Consider the following 12,916-nt stretch of genomic DNA (forward strand, 5'->3'; position numbering starts at 1 on the left):
AGCTTGCAACATAGCTCGGGCAGGAACAAAAAGCAGAGAGCTGGAGACAAGACAGTGCAAGTAGGAGAGGCCCTTCAGAAGGTCTCATCCCAACATCCAAGATGTCCAGGGGCAAGGAGGAAGCGGGGCAGAAGACAGCTGCAGTGCCAATCATAACAGCAAGCACTCCCACCAGAGGGAGCAGCTTCAGCAGCAATGAGCAGGGCAGACTGGAAGAATTATTTACCAGCCACTGCAGTCTGAAGAACTAAAGCAACTGACCATCGACCACAACAGGATGAACTACCAGTGTCAGTAATTCCAACTTTTCAAGCCACAGTAAAAAAAAAAAAAAAAAAAAAAAAAAAAAAAAAAAAAAAAAAATATATATATATATATATATATATATATATATATATATATATATATATATCACCAAACTGGCTTAATGGATTTGGATTTTTTTTTTTAATATTCTCTCTACTTCCACAGTGTTTTTCATCTGTGGTTTTTGCTGTGATTTTTTGTTTGTTTATTTTTGGTTTTGTTTTTATTTTTAATCATCCCCAAAGATCAGAAAATTATCCACAAGAGATTTTTTTTTTCACTATCGCTTTTTGGAACATGTGTGGCAATACCAAATATGCCAAAATGGGTACTAGAAGATGTAGAAATCATTTGCGCAGTCCTGTAATCTCCATGTTCACAAGTAGTTTTGAACAAGAAAAGTAAACAAGTAAAAACAAGTCAAAGTTAAGAGATGTGAAAGACCAAACAGAAGAAACTGATTTTCAGAAAAGATGTACTAAGAACATTTCAGGGACAAGGCAACCACAAGCTGATATCACTTCAAACCAGAGAACCCTTAATTTCTCATCTATAAAATGAAAATGCTCCATTTTAGTAAATACTTCTAGAGCAAAATAGTGTCCATTCTTTCCTGGCAAGAAGGTTACTGTACAAGCAGAGCCATTTTTTCCAAGAAGAAAATAGGACTTGCTGAGTAAGAGCAATTTTCTTAAGTATAAAATCGGTTGGAGTTTTTTACCTGTCACAGAAAGCCTATTAAATCTAATATTAATTTGTCCAATACAACTGATTTTGTAAGAAAGAAAAAAACAAGGTTTACTCCAGTTTTAAAGAAAAACTTCTAACTTAAATTGAAGACAGGTTGCTTGCTCTTTCTGTTTTTTCCTTTGCTTGGTGAGACACATTTGGGAATCTGATGAAATTTTTCATCTGAAATGACATTTAAACATAAAAGATAAGCTGCTCTGCTTACTCCCCTTCTGCCAAAGGTGAGAAAAGGAAAAGCTGACAGCTTTCCCACCCCTACCTTTATGTGCTTATCAACACCTGCTGGCCCAGCTGGCACAAGAAGCCCAGGCGTTCTTTGCAATTTTTGTCACCTGCTCCGCTTGCAGGATTGTGCAGCCTCTAGATTGTTTAATTAGCAGGCCTGATCCATCCACTCCCTGGAGGCTTTTCAAGAGGCAAGATAAAGCTTTGCATCTAGATAACTATTAACCCTGCACCTGCAACTAAGTAACTGGATTTCTCAAAGCAGCACAGGGGGTGAAATGCTTCCACACTGCCATCAAGAAGGGAAAGCACTGATTCAATTACCTCCTTAAGCAAGAAAATAACTACTACTCATCCCAAATTTAAGTATCTAAATTAGTTGCTGGTTTGGTTTTTTTGGTTCGTGGGTTTATATTTTTTTTTTGTTGTTCTTGTTTGGGTTGTTTTGGGGTTTTTTTGCTTCCACTACTCTTAAGCACACGATAACGTTGAAGAAAGCTTCCAAGTAGATATATAAGAGAATTTTTTTCCTCAGGAAGGCAGTGGCATAGGTTGTCCAGAGAACTTGTTCAGTCTCCTTCCTTGGAAGTTTTTCAGGACCAAATGCACAAAGCCCTGAGCAACCTGGCCTGATCTCTCAGAGCTGATGCTCAGATCCTAAACAGCATATTCAATCTTCAGTGACACAGTCAGTAAGCAAGCAGCAGCAGTATTAACTGTCTGAAAACACAGTGATTCAGGACTAATTCAGTACTGTAAGGTTAAATATAGTCATGAAGTGGCTCAAGCAAGATTCAGATTTCCACAGTTTTTTAGCTGTTAGAACTACTCAAAAATCTCACAATGAGCAATTACTTGGGAATATTCTCAAGGCATCAATGCTCTCCTCACTGCAGAACTACAGAGGTTGCAATTATACAACTCTTCAGGCATTGTCTACAGCAGCCAAATGGGGACCCAGCCACACAAAGGCCAAAGCATTTCAATGTGTGTTGAGCCTGTTCTCAGTAATGTAGCTGCTTTTTCACTCAGGGCTGTGAGCATGCTGAATTGCAGGTCTGATTTTTCCAAATGTAGAAAGGACCTGGTTAGCTCAGGCAAAACTACAGTCCAGAGTAGCACAGTTTCTTCATTATTTAAAAATATAATTTATCCTTGTACAATCCAGTTTTCCAAATGAAGATATATAGACAGTGAAGACCAGAACTGAATGCATCCCTGGCATCAGCATTCTCCTTTATACCTGTGCTCTCTGCTATCAGGGTGACACACACATAGATCTTGTCCAAATTCTCATTACTGTTAGAATGAGATTAGAAGACATATCAGCCACTTGGTAGTAGCTGGAATGCCTTCTCATACACAGTTCTGGCTGACCTCTCTCCAACCAGCCAAGACTCAGGTTCTTCTAAACCCTCCCCTTCACTGCACATGCACTTCAGCTACACTCACACAGTGAATCAAAGACATCAATCGGAGCAAAGCTGTAGCTCCTTTTTTTCCAAACACAAAGATCTTGAATCTGAAAGAAGTGGTTTTGAGCTAGTAGGAAATAATTCTGTCAACCACTTTCTCCCCATTTTGGAGATTCCCAGTCAAGCAAAGCTTTTGTAAGAGAAATGCAATAGTCTCTCTGACCAAAACAGATGGCCAATGGCAGCATAAAATCTAGGAAACTCTGAGCATATTAAAACCACCTTTTTCTTCAATTACTGGTGCAAGTCCTGCTGTCTGACACTTTCACTGTAAACAAGCAGAAGGATAAAAGGAAATGCTTAGGGAGTACTGCTGGTACCATTTGTATACTAGAAATACAATTGACTGCTCCAAATTAAGTTTTCTGGAAGAGCTGAGGGAGTGTAGAAGCCTAGAAGATAAGGGGGACTCATGTGCATGTCTCAAACACTGATAGCCAGATAGCTGTGGAGCCAACCAAGGATTGCTGGTAGTAACAGCCAAGGATTGTTGGCAATAACATACTGTGAAAGAGAACAGTGTGTGACTGGAGAAGGAGGCCATACAAAGGTAGGGCAGCACTTTTCCAGGACAAATGTCCTTGTTCTGACTCCTGGAGATAAGAGTAAGAGAACGGTGCAAGCACAGGAATGAGGTCAGGAAGCCATGTGTGAATTGTAGGGTGGAATCAGCACCAAAAGCCCTAAAACCCCATAACCCATTTCCAGGAAGGTCTACAAGAACAGATTGTGCATAACTTTCTCACTTTCTATGCAATTTAGTTATCTCCAGACCAGAGAGAAGTAGCCACGCGGGGTCCAGGAGGCACCCCGGCCATCCAATCAGCTGGATCAATGCAGTAGCCAGGACTGGTGATCTCTTTCTTTGCAGTGAGCTGTCCTGGATGATTGGAAGTTTCAGAAAGTGCTAAGAAGCAGAGCCTAAATTAACTCTGGACAAGTCACTGTTTATTCTCCAACAGATGGACTCACCACAAAAATGGGGGGTAAGGAGGGTGAGAAACAGAAAAAGAAACTTGGATGCCAGTGAGCTTTATATGATACTGGGAGCCAGGAAGATCATTTAAGGCAAATACATTTCTAGTCCCAATTCCACCATAGAAACTTTCACTGGTAAGCAAAAAAAAAAAAAAAAAAAAACCCAGCAAAACGAGCCAGCAACTCCTGCACTTCTATGAAAAGATGATCTTCATGCTAAGAGACAGAAACAGCATTACTAATACCTAACCTGGATCAATTTTTTAAGGGATTGACAATATTCTGAGATGGCTTCTATGAAATATTACTTTAACTAAGTGTCTTCACATGACAAAAATGCATATACACATCTTTGAGAAATTCCTGCTGACACACTTGCCCCAACAGTGGTAATACCTCTTTTTATCTCTTGTCAATTTAAATTATGTAAAGAACAAGGAAAAAATTAAATAAGCAAGTTGATTCATTACATGCCAACAGTGAACTTTTCTCTTATTCCACTGAGTAAAGCAGACTAAACACAATAGTTCATACACCATGAAGATTCAGAACAAGCATAATCTCAATTTTTTAAAGTAAAACTGAACACAACAGTTAACAGGTTAACTGTTAAGCCTAGTTAACATAAAAACCCTAAGCATTAAAAATTCATAATATTATTAATAATATTTTTTTTAAATCTCAGAGCTGTTAGTGTTATCCTAAAGAGCATGCGAAGGAAACCACTGGCTTGGTGTAGCTTGGGCTGCAGCAGCAAGACCGATAAGGCACACACATCTTTGGAAGCCCACAGTCACTGAGCACAAGAATAAAGTCACTTCTTCACAAGAAATGAAGTGTTATGTACACCAGGGATGAGTGTTAAATTATTGGATTAAATCCTTTAAAAATATTATTTTAAATTATTCCTATTTGTGACTACAATCCATATTTTACAGTCTCAGTTCCTGCCATTTCTTGTGGCCTAAAGCAGTGTTTCCAGGGCCTACTATACTCTCAAAACTCAACTATGTCCAAAATCAGCTATTATCAGAACATCCTAGAGAGTTACAGGTCAATCACATTAATCTGAATTTCCAGAATAACAGCAGATCTATTTTAAAACATATAACAGGTAACATCACAAACTAAGGACCAACACAGATTTGTGGGGGGCAAAAGGAAAACAACCCACCTTAATTCCTCTAATTTTTCTAATCTCATCTTTCTATTGTCACAACCATGTAATGAGGCTGATGCTGCAAATAAAAGCTGGAGGACCATACCCGAGCAGTCCTGTTTGTGAGAAACCTCCCCAACACACAAATCCTTGTGGCATTTACTAGTGTAATAAAATGTTATAAGTTTACAACTCATGCAATTCAAACCAAGCACATTATATGATATGCTACCGTTAAGAAATTATGGAATATCGAAGCAATGGATTAGGATATCCTGTACAAATCCTGTACAATGCTACTGCCATGTCCTACGAGATGTTGATGTCCTTGCTCAACAACAGCATCTGTGCTACTCATATCACATCTCTCAAAACTAGACTCCTTAAACCACAAAACCTAGGCAAGTAAAATCTAAACAGATTCTCAAACCTCAGTTCAAGCACCACAGAATTCCCAGGGCATCCATAGCACTTCAGTATTAGAGATCCACTTGTGGACATGGTCATAATCCCCTCAGCTTTCAACAAACCTGGGTGAAGCACCTGACTCATTCTACTGGGGAACAGAAGAAAGCTTTTAATTGTCTCAATCCTTCAAGACAGTCCTAAATACACTGCCAAGTATCTAGTGGATCAGGGCCTTGAGAAATTGAATCAAGCAGTCAAACTTTCATTTAAATCCTAAGAAAAAGATGACAATGATAGTCTCTCTTACTTATATAGAGATACAGTCCTTACTCAGGATACTCAGACATTTATGTTCCCTTTTTTTCCCTTCCAAAAGCAATCAAAAACCACTTTTCCCTTTTCTAGGAAATATTCTGCTCAGTAGTAATGAAAAAATTCACCAAATCATCAGAAAAGAACCTGGAAAATAGCTCAGAGCTTGACAATTGCTACAACCAAATAGAAAGAGCTAGGTTCTGAGATCCAACAGAAGATTCAAAACACGTGGTGAGATATTCACAAGTCTGAACAGAACTTAAACAGCAAAGATGTTTTCCATACAGCTCTTCCTGGAGCAGGAACTGGACACAAAACGTGGTCTGTATATGAGAGAAGCAATTTGGCAATGAGTGTTTGTTACTTTGTATGAGGACAGCAGGGCAAAACCAGCTGTCAGGTTTCTGGGCATGTGAAGAGCTTCAAGAGTTCAGTTCAAGTCAAGATGTTTTAAGCGTCCAAAGGCAGGATTTTGAGTTCACCATAAAAAAAACCTAAAACTATAAAAAAAAAACAAAAAACAAAACAAAAAAAAAGAAAAAAAAAGAAAAAAAAAGAAAGGATAAGACACTCCACAATTTACTCTGACTTGGAATTATACACTCCATTTGCTATCCGAATAGTTTGTACTATGCCAGAGCACATGAAGTAGTGTGCTGTTAGAGACAGATACAAAGGAAATCACAATGAAACTCAGACCTTTCAACCTGCCAGTACTGCAGATCTGAGGAAGACTGCTTTGCTCTTATCCTTCAGGGTCACCACATAGTTTGCATCTGAACATACCTGCTACCAATTTTTTTAAAAATTTCATTTCCTAACATTCTAAAAACAAAAAAGCCCAGAAAACCTTTGGTTTATTCTTGTTTGTTTCTGTTCTTTCTGTATATTTTCAAATAATATTTGTCTTCAGTACTCATTTGACAAACATATCTAAAATATGCTTTCAATAGCAATTACAAATAAAAAGTAGGAAATAATTTCTTTCTTCTCCCACTACCATCCCCAATGTCCAATGTAGACAATCTAACCAAGAATAAATACTTCCAGGTCAACATTAAGGAATACTGGAAAAGAAATGGGTGCACAGGATAATGACAGAAATGGGAAAAAGAAGTGGGATAAAGGGGGAAAATTTCACTAACCTGGGCAGTCAAACTGCAGCAGATGTTGAGATCTGAAGGGAGATAAATGCAAAGATTAGAAAAGCAAGTAAAGCACAGGGAGCCACTGAAGATTTTGGGTCTCAGAGATACTTGCTTAATAATTACATCAGACCTTTATAAAACCAGTGTCTTGTTAGTCTTTCATTGGAGAAAGAAACACGATAGATTAAGTGGATGAGAAAGGTAACAGTGCTAAAACTGACAGCTATACCTAGTTTTAGCTTTTTTAGAATACCTACAGTATAGAGAAATCTATTTGACACAGTTATGGTTAGAACTGGACATAATTTAAAAGATACCATTACAAGACTAACAGCAGATTCTGGGAAATAAAAGACGTGGCAGACTTCAGACAAATGACTGATGTAGGAGATCTGAAGAAATGAAGAGGTTTCTTGAATAGCAGCCCATAAAAGCAAGTGAATGGAGTGATGGAGGCTGTTTTTTTTCCAGTTTGAATAAATAAATAAAATATACAGACACACCCATTGGATATTCAGCATTATTTTACATAATATTCTAAAAGCAGCAAATTTATAGCATAATACAGGTGGTTCACAAAACAGACAGTACTTACCTCACAAGAACCAATGTGTTATTGCCTCACAAGATGTGTTATGTGTATGCACTTTACTGTGGATATGCAGACTTTGTACATTAAAGTTTAGAGATTTTTGGTTACTAGAGTCCTTAGAGTATCCACCAGACTCTTCACCATGCTCTGCCCTCAGACATAGAGGAAAATATTTATCTCTGTGCTTCCATTTGTCTCCACTGGGGAATCCAGGGGTGTAAGAATTAAAGGGAGGAGAGAAGCATAGGATCAGGACTTCACACACAATGCAAAACTTGAACAGCTTCACATACTGCAAGGCAAATCCTTTCTACTTATGGCTCCTTGGGCAAGTCTCCCACTGCAGAGAACACGGAGCCACCTCCACTGTCTGTGGACAAGGGCAGAAGTTAAAACACTCATTTCTCAAATGAGAGATGTAATTTAGAGATGTCATATCTAACAACATTCCGGGAACACAACATCAGTGTGGTCTCCCCTCAGGGGAGGCTTGAAGAGTTACAGAAATATTTGCAAGAAATGTTATGGATGATGATTAGGGTCTTGTTGGGCAGGACATCAGACACTGAAATGAGATTCATCCTGACTCTAATAGCTTATCCCAATACAGTAGCTCAGATCTGCCTGAAGAGTCTTAGGTGGTTTCTATACCCCTTTTATATTTTTCCAGTATAATTCTTCCTAATGACCCAAAGCTTTTGCCTGGGGAGGGAGCAGTTTACAAGTGGAAAATGTCAATTTTCCTTAACAGGCAAAATAGATAGAATGTGTTGTCCTGAATAAGTTCTAGAAACTTCCAGAGTATATGGCAGTAAATACAGCTAGCAAATTACACAGCAAGATTTTCAGACAAGTTCCTATGAAAGCTGTAACTACAGAGGATCTCACAAGAACTTGGCTCTTCATTTCTCCAAGCTGATTGCACAAGACAACAGTTTTTATTGGCACATATTTTAGGGAGCAAAGGTTCAAACACTGAATTTGCACAGCAGAATCTGATCTCTTATTAACAAAAACAAGGCACATCACTGATAGAGAATGAGAAATGGGCAGCCATTATGAGCCACCTATTTTGGCTAAAAGAACAGAGCTGAAGGCCAAGTAATCCTCAAGGCTCGATATAAAAAGGTGCTCCAAGGTGATAAAGTAGTTGTAGAACAGTTAAATCACACAAAAGACACAGAACTTACACTACAGATCAGAAGGTAGGGAGGAGGAATCAAATCTGGCAAAAAAAGCCTGCATCAGCTCTAATCCTTATCAGCAAGTCCTGTTAATTATGTTTCTAAAGTGAAAAGACTACTTTTCTTATCTAAAGAGCAGGGGAAAAAAATGAATGTTCCAGCAAAAGATAAGAAACAGACCAGCAGAGAGCACTGTCTTTTTGTCCAAGGACAGACACTGTGGGCATAGCACTAGACTCAGCAACTTCAAAGTGACAAACACAAGATCTGGAGACAGACACAGCCACCCAGAGGACAGACTAATATTTATCCAAGTTGCCTGATTTTGTGATGCAGCCAAGAAAATGAGTCTGTTTATATGCATGAAAAGGTCCTTTTGACTAACGTACTCTACAGCAACTCTAACCAGCTTCATGACTCTCCCACGAATAAAATTGCTTGGAAGCATCTTTACTTTTCATTTCTGAGATGCACTTTCTTTTCTAGGAATCTTAGAGCAGAATCCAAGGTGATGCTTTGTTTCTCAGCAGAAATATTTACCTTTTCTTCCCCTAAGCATTAGGTCTGCAATCTCACTTCCCTGTTCTCTGGAGGTCTAGATGAGCCTATTGCTGGCACGTGCAGATTTCAGAGAAGCAATGAGGCAATGAATCTTCAGCATCTATCTATGGAGGACATTAAATCCAGTACTTATTTGCCTACCAAGACAGATTTACCTAAGAAAGTTGTTGGAAAAAATGGTCAGACAGAAACCATTTTTTCATCTCTTAAACATGAAGCAAAGAGACAGAGAACACATGTACTCCACACAGCTACTGCTAACCAAAAATCTCTACATATGCAAGTATGTACCCATTGTGGAATATGAGCATAGATAAGCATCAAAAGGAAAAGCCAGATCTACACAGTAAATTAAGAAACAGGCAGCAAAGCAAGGCGAGAAATACTGAAATCTTTTTTCCAGAGGTACTCTGAAGTTTCAAGAAGACAGTCAGTGTCATGGGAACTTTCACACTGCACATCAACTAATGGGTAGCTTTGTGTACAAGCCTGCAGCCACATTTAAACCACAAGCCTAATTTTCAAACATAGGTAGTCATTCTTTGGGAGTATTTTCTTCATAACAAATATTTGAACTCAAAAAGGTAAACTTTATCAAGACACATTTTTATTGCATTATCTACTATCCAGTTGTTTTTTTAAGAAGTATAACACATAATAAATATGTGCACTTTTTCCTTCAACTACTTGGTTGTTAAATTCAGCTTTTCATCCTTCAAGGTGTCAAATACCATATAAATAAGGCAGGATCTATCATTAGCAAGAGGCATTAAATAAAAGTAACTGTTAAATCAAACCATACTTGTAAACACCCCAAGACAAATTTCTACAGGACTGAAACACTGCACTGAAAGTATTAAGATGATATCATCAGACCTAGCAGTATTCCTCACAGTGGCTGAATATTGCTACATCAAAATTACACTATACTGAGCCCCTTTTTGTAAGTGTGTAATAATTAATATTTTCCTAAATTCATACTGAAACCTGGTAATGACCTCAGTCACTGCTTAGAGAAGACCAGGCATTGACAACATCCATTTTAAGCAGTATTTCTTTTCACCCTGCTAAATAAAGCACAAAAGGCAGCCACATCTTGTAAGCTACTGAGCATGTGACCTTGTATCAAATTTTAACAGAAATGACCTAACAAGCTCCTAAGAATAAAGGATGCATGATCCTGATTGAGTAAATATTTTTTTAAGGGTAAGAGAACAACACCAAGTCCTTAACATCAGACTGCTGAAAAACAGAAGTTCTCTATTTATTATCAAAACATGCATAGGACAAGTGGCACAGAAACCCGGTATACTTTCTTTCAGATATACTTCATTTCCTTGTGAGACAGTCCTTAGCAAAAACATTTGGAAAGAGCATTTTCCACTGATTCTACAGATTGCTGTTATGAATTCACCAAATTAGTCAATTTAAACCAAAATTGACTAAGCAAGGATTTTACTTGTCTCTCTGCCTTTTTTACAGAGGTACCAAAACAAGAAAATCTCAGTCACTAGTTTGGACAGATCTTAAAACTGAAAGGAATAACAAGCATTTGATTTAGTAATCTTATGACTTATCAGTTTGCTCTTCAACAATCTCAATTAATGCTGAAAGTATATAATAAACTTAAGTCAAAACTTATTTATAGTCTTCATCTCAACCCAATTCCCAAGTTACATGTAATGAAACACCTATTAATGGAATTTGACACCAATTAAACAGGGATAAGAAAAGCTCTCCCTTTTGGTTCTCCCCTACAAGAGCCAAAAGGAATCTGATGCCTAATCCTAACCAGTCAGGATTCATGTCAAGGAGCTGGCAAGAGTTACCAGCTTCTATCTAGCATGCCATTTAATCAATTTGTTAGTGCATTTAATTTTAAATTAGAGCCTCCTTAATGAGCAGGTTATTTCTTCAGTTTTAACAGCTTTTACTCCACACAGCAAATATGGTGCAGAGAGTTAAATTGCAAAGACTTGGCTAATTCTGTCACTTCAAAGCCCAAAAAGTTTTTACTTCTTTTTCACTACAGGGGTCACAGCATGTATTCTCCTTTCCAACAAGCTTCAGAAAATGCAAGAGGCACGAACAGAGACTGGGGATGGCACAGAAGCACACAGAGGCCCTGGCTGGGACCTCAGGAGCTCCTGAGCAGTGCCAGACTGGCAGACAGCGACTCCAGCACACCCAGCCTGCAGCCCCCAGCCACCAGGGGCCAAGGAGGGACACACAAGGATCCCAACCTGCAGGGTCTGTGCCACCTGGGCTCCATCACACCGTCAAACACAGCCATTCTGGCAGAAGCTGTCATTCCAGGTGGGAAAAATGTGACTCTGTGAATACAGGTATCAGGCCAGAAGGCATAATATTCACTGTAGAAGTATTTTCTTCTTAAGGCACTTATAGCCAGTATTGCTGTCTAGCAGTCTGGCTGCTGTCAGCCACCCCTAACACTGGGAAAAACTCAAGAATTTTAGCATAACAAAAGCTGTCACTTGTCTAAAGATCATATCCCTTTTCCAGTTGCTACAGATTTAAAAACACAATAAACAATGAAACAATAGTAACTTTAATTTTCAAAAGCTGAGGAAAGTAGTCTCTGGTTTGGTAGATGTACCAGTGAAAAACTTTATTTTTTCTTATAGCCTTTGACTTAATTGTAAGTACATACTTCTATGTACTTCTGGAAGTACACAAAGTGTGGCTTTTTTATCAAAAGCAGATAAGACTAGGATAAAAAACATCCAGAGCTATCTACTTGAGCTGAAGTATCTGTGTTGAAGAGCTGTGCCTTCATAAACACTGATTTTTTTTCAGGTCCATGGGGACTTTAGGGAAAATCAAGTATTTAGATACACATAAATTAAAATGAAAACTTGTGGGTTTCAGGGAGGGGTTTTGACAAGAATTATTCAGTCTAAGTTTTACTAAGAGCTGAAGCTTCCCCTCTCAAAGGGGGCATACAAAGCATGTGTCTGTCTACCATTGCAGATTTTCTGTTATAAATAGATAAGCATCATGGTTTCTCTGAAACTCTGAGCAAAAAGAGTATATTCATATAATTTTGAGGTAATCTTTATAATACTAGAGTCTAACAGTACACTGGAATAAGTTTTATACTGTTATCAATCACTATATTAGAAACAGCCTTGATCAAATTGTTTTCCTATTTTAGAGATTTATTTCATAAGCCATCTGATTTATTTCATGTGCCAATCTGATGGGGGGGAAGGCACCCTATAAAAAAGAAAATTATAATATTATATAGTATAGTATAATATAAGAGGCTTTGTTCTCTACAAGCCAACTAGCTGCTTCAGTCTGATTTATAACCAGGAAGCAGTAATACAAGCATCTTCCAAAAAAAATTGTCCCAAGCTTTTTGTTCAATAAATATATTTTTGAAGTACTTTCTGCCTGCTTGTACAGCCTTATTCTTCAGCTCTCTGCAAGGGTTAACAATCATTTATGACCTATCCAATAGCTTACTCTAGAACACTTGACTCCTACACCTCTGAAGTTGGTTTTATTTTAAAGCATCTCTCCAAAGTTTATGGGGAAATAGCAAAAAATGTCATCTGGGTTGTGCAGTCCTTTGAAATAGGCTAATTCAAAGTGTTTTACAATAAAATCTACATGACTAAAAACTAAGTTACAAGAACTAACCATTAACAGAAGCCAGTTTACAGCTGCTCAAAAACACACTGGCCCCCACCATAAGGTAATTTTAAAAATAAATATCTGATGCAGAGTCAGTATTCTAATCCATTACCAGAAAGCAGTGACAACCACTTGTTATATTGAATAAAAAGTAG

General features: G+C 38.0%; 1 protein-coding gene across 1 annotated transcript in view; it reads right to left on the bottom strand.

Moving 5' to 3' along the window:
* Positions 1 to 12,916, bottom strand: part of SLC16A10 (solute carrier family 16 member 10) — a 66,455-nt gene that overhangs the window by 8,673 nt on the left and 44,866 nt on the right. The gene's annotated exons all lie outside the window — the stretch shown is intronic.

Source organism: Serinus canaria, chromosome 3 (assembly GCF_022539315.1).
Source record: "Serinus canaria isolate serCan28SL12 chromosome 3, serCan2020, whole genome shotgun sequence".
Classification (NCBI taxonomy): Eukaryota; Metazoa; Chordata; class Aves; order Passeriformes; family Fringillidae; genus Serinus; species Serinus canaria.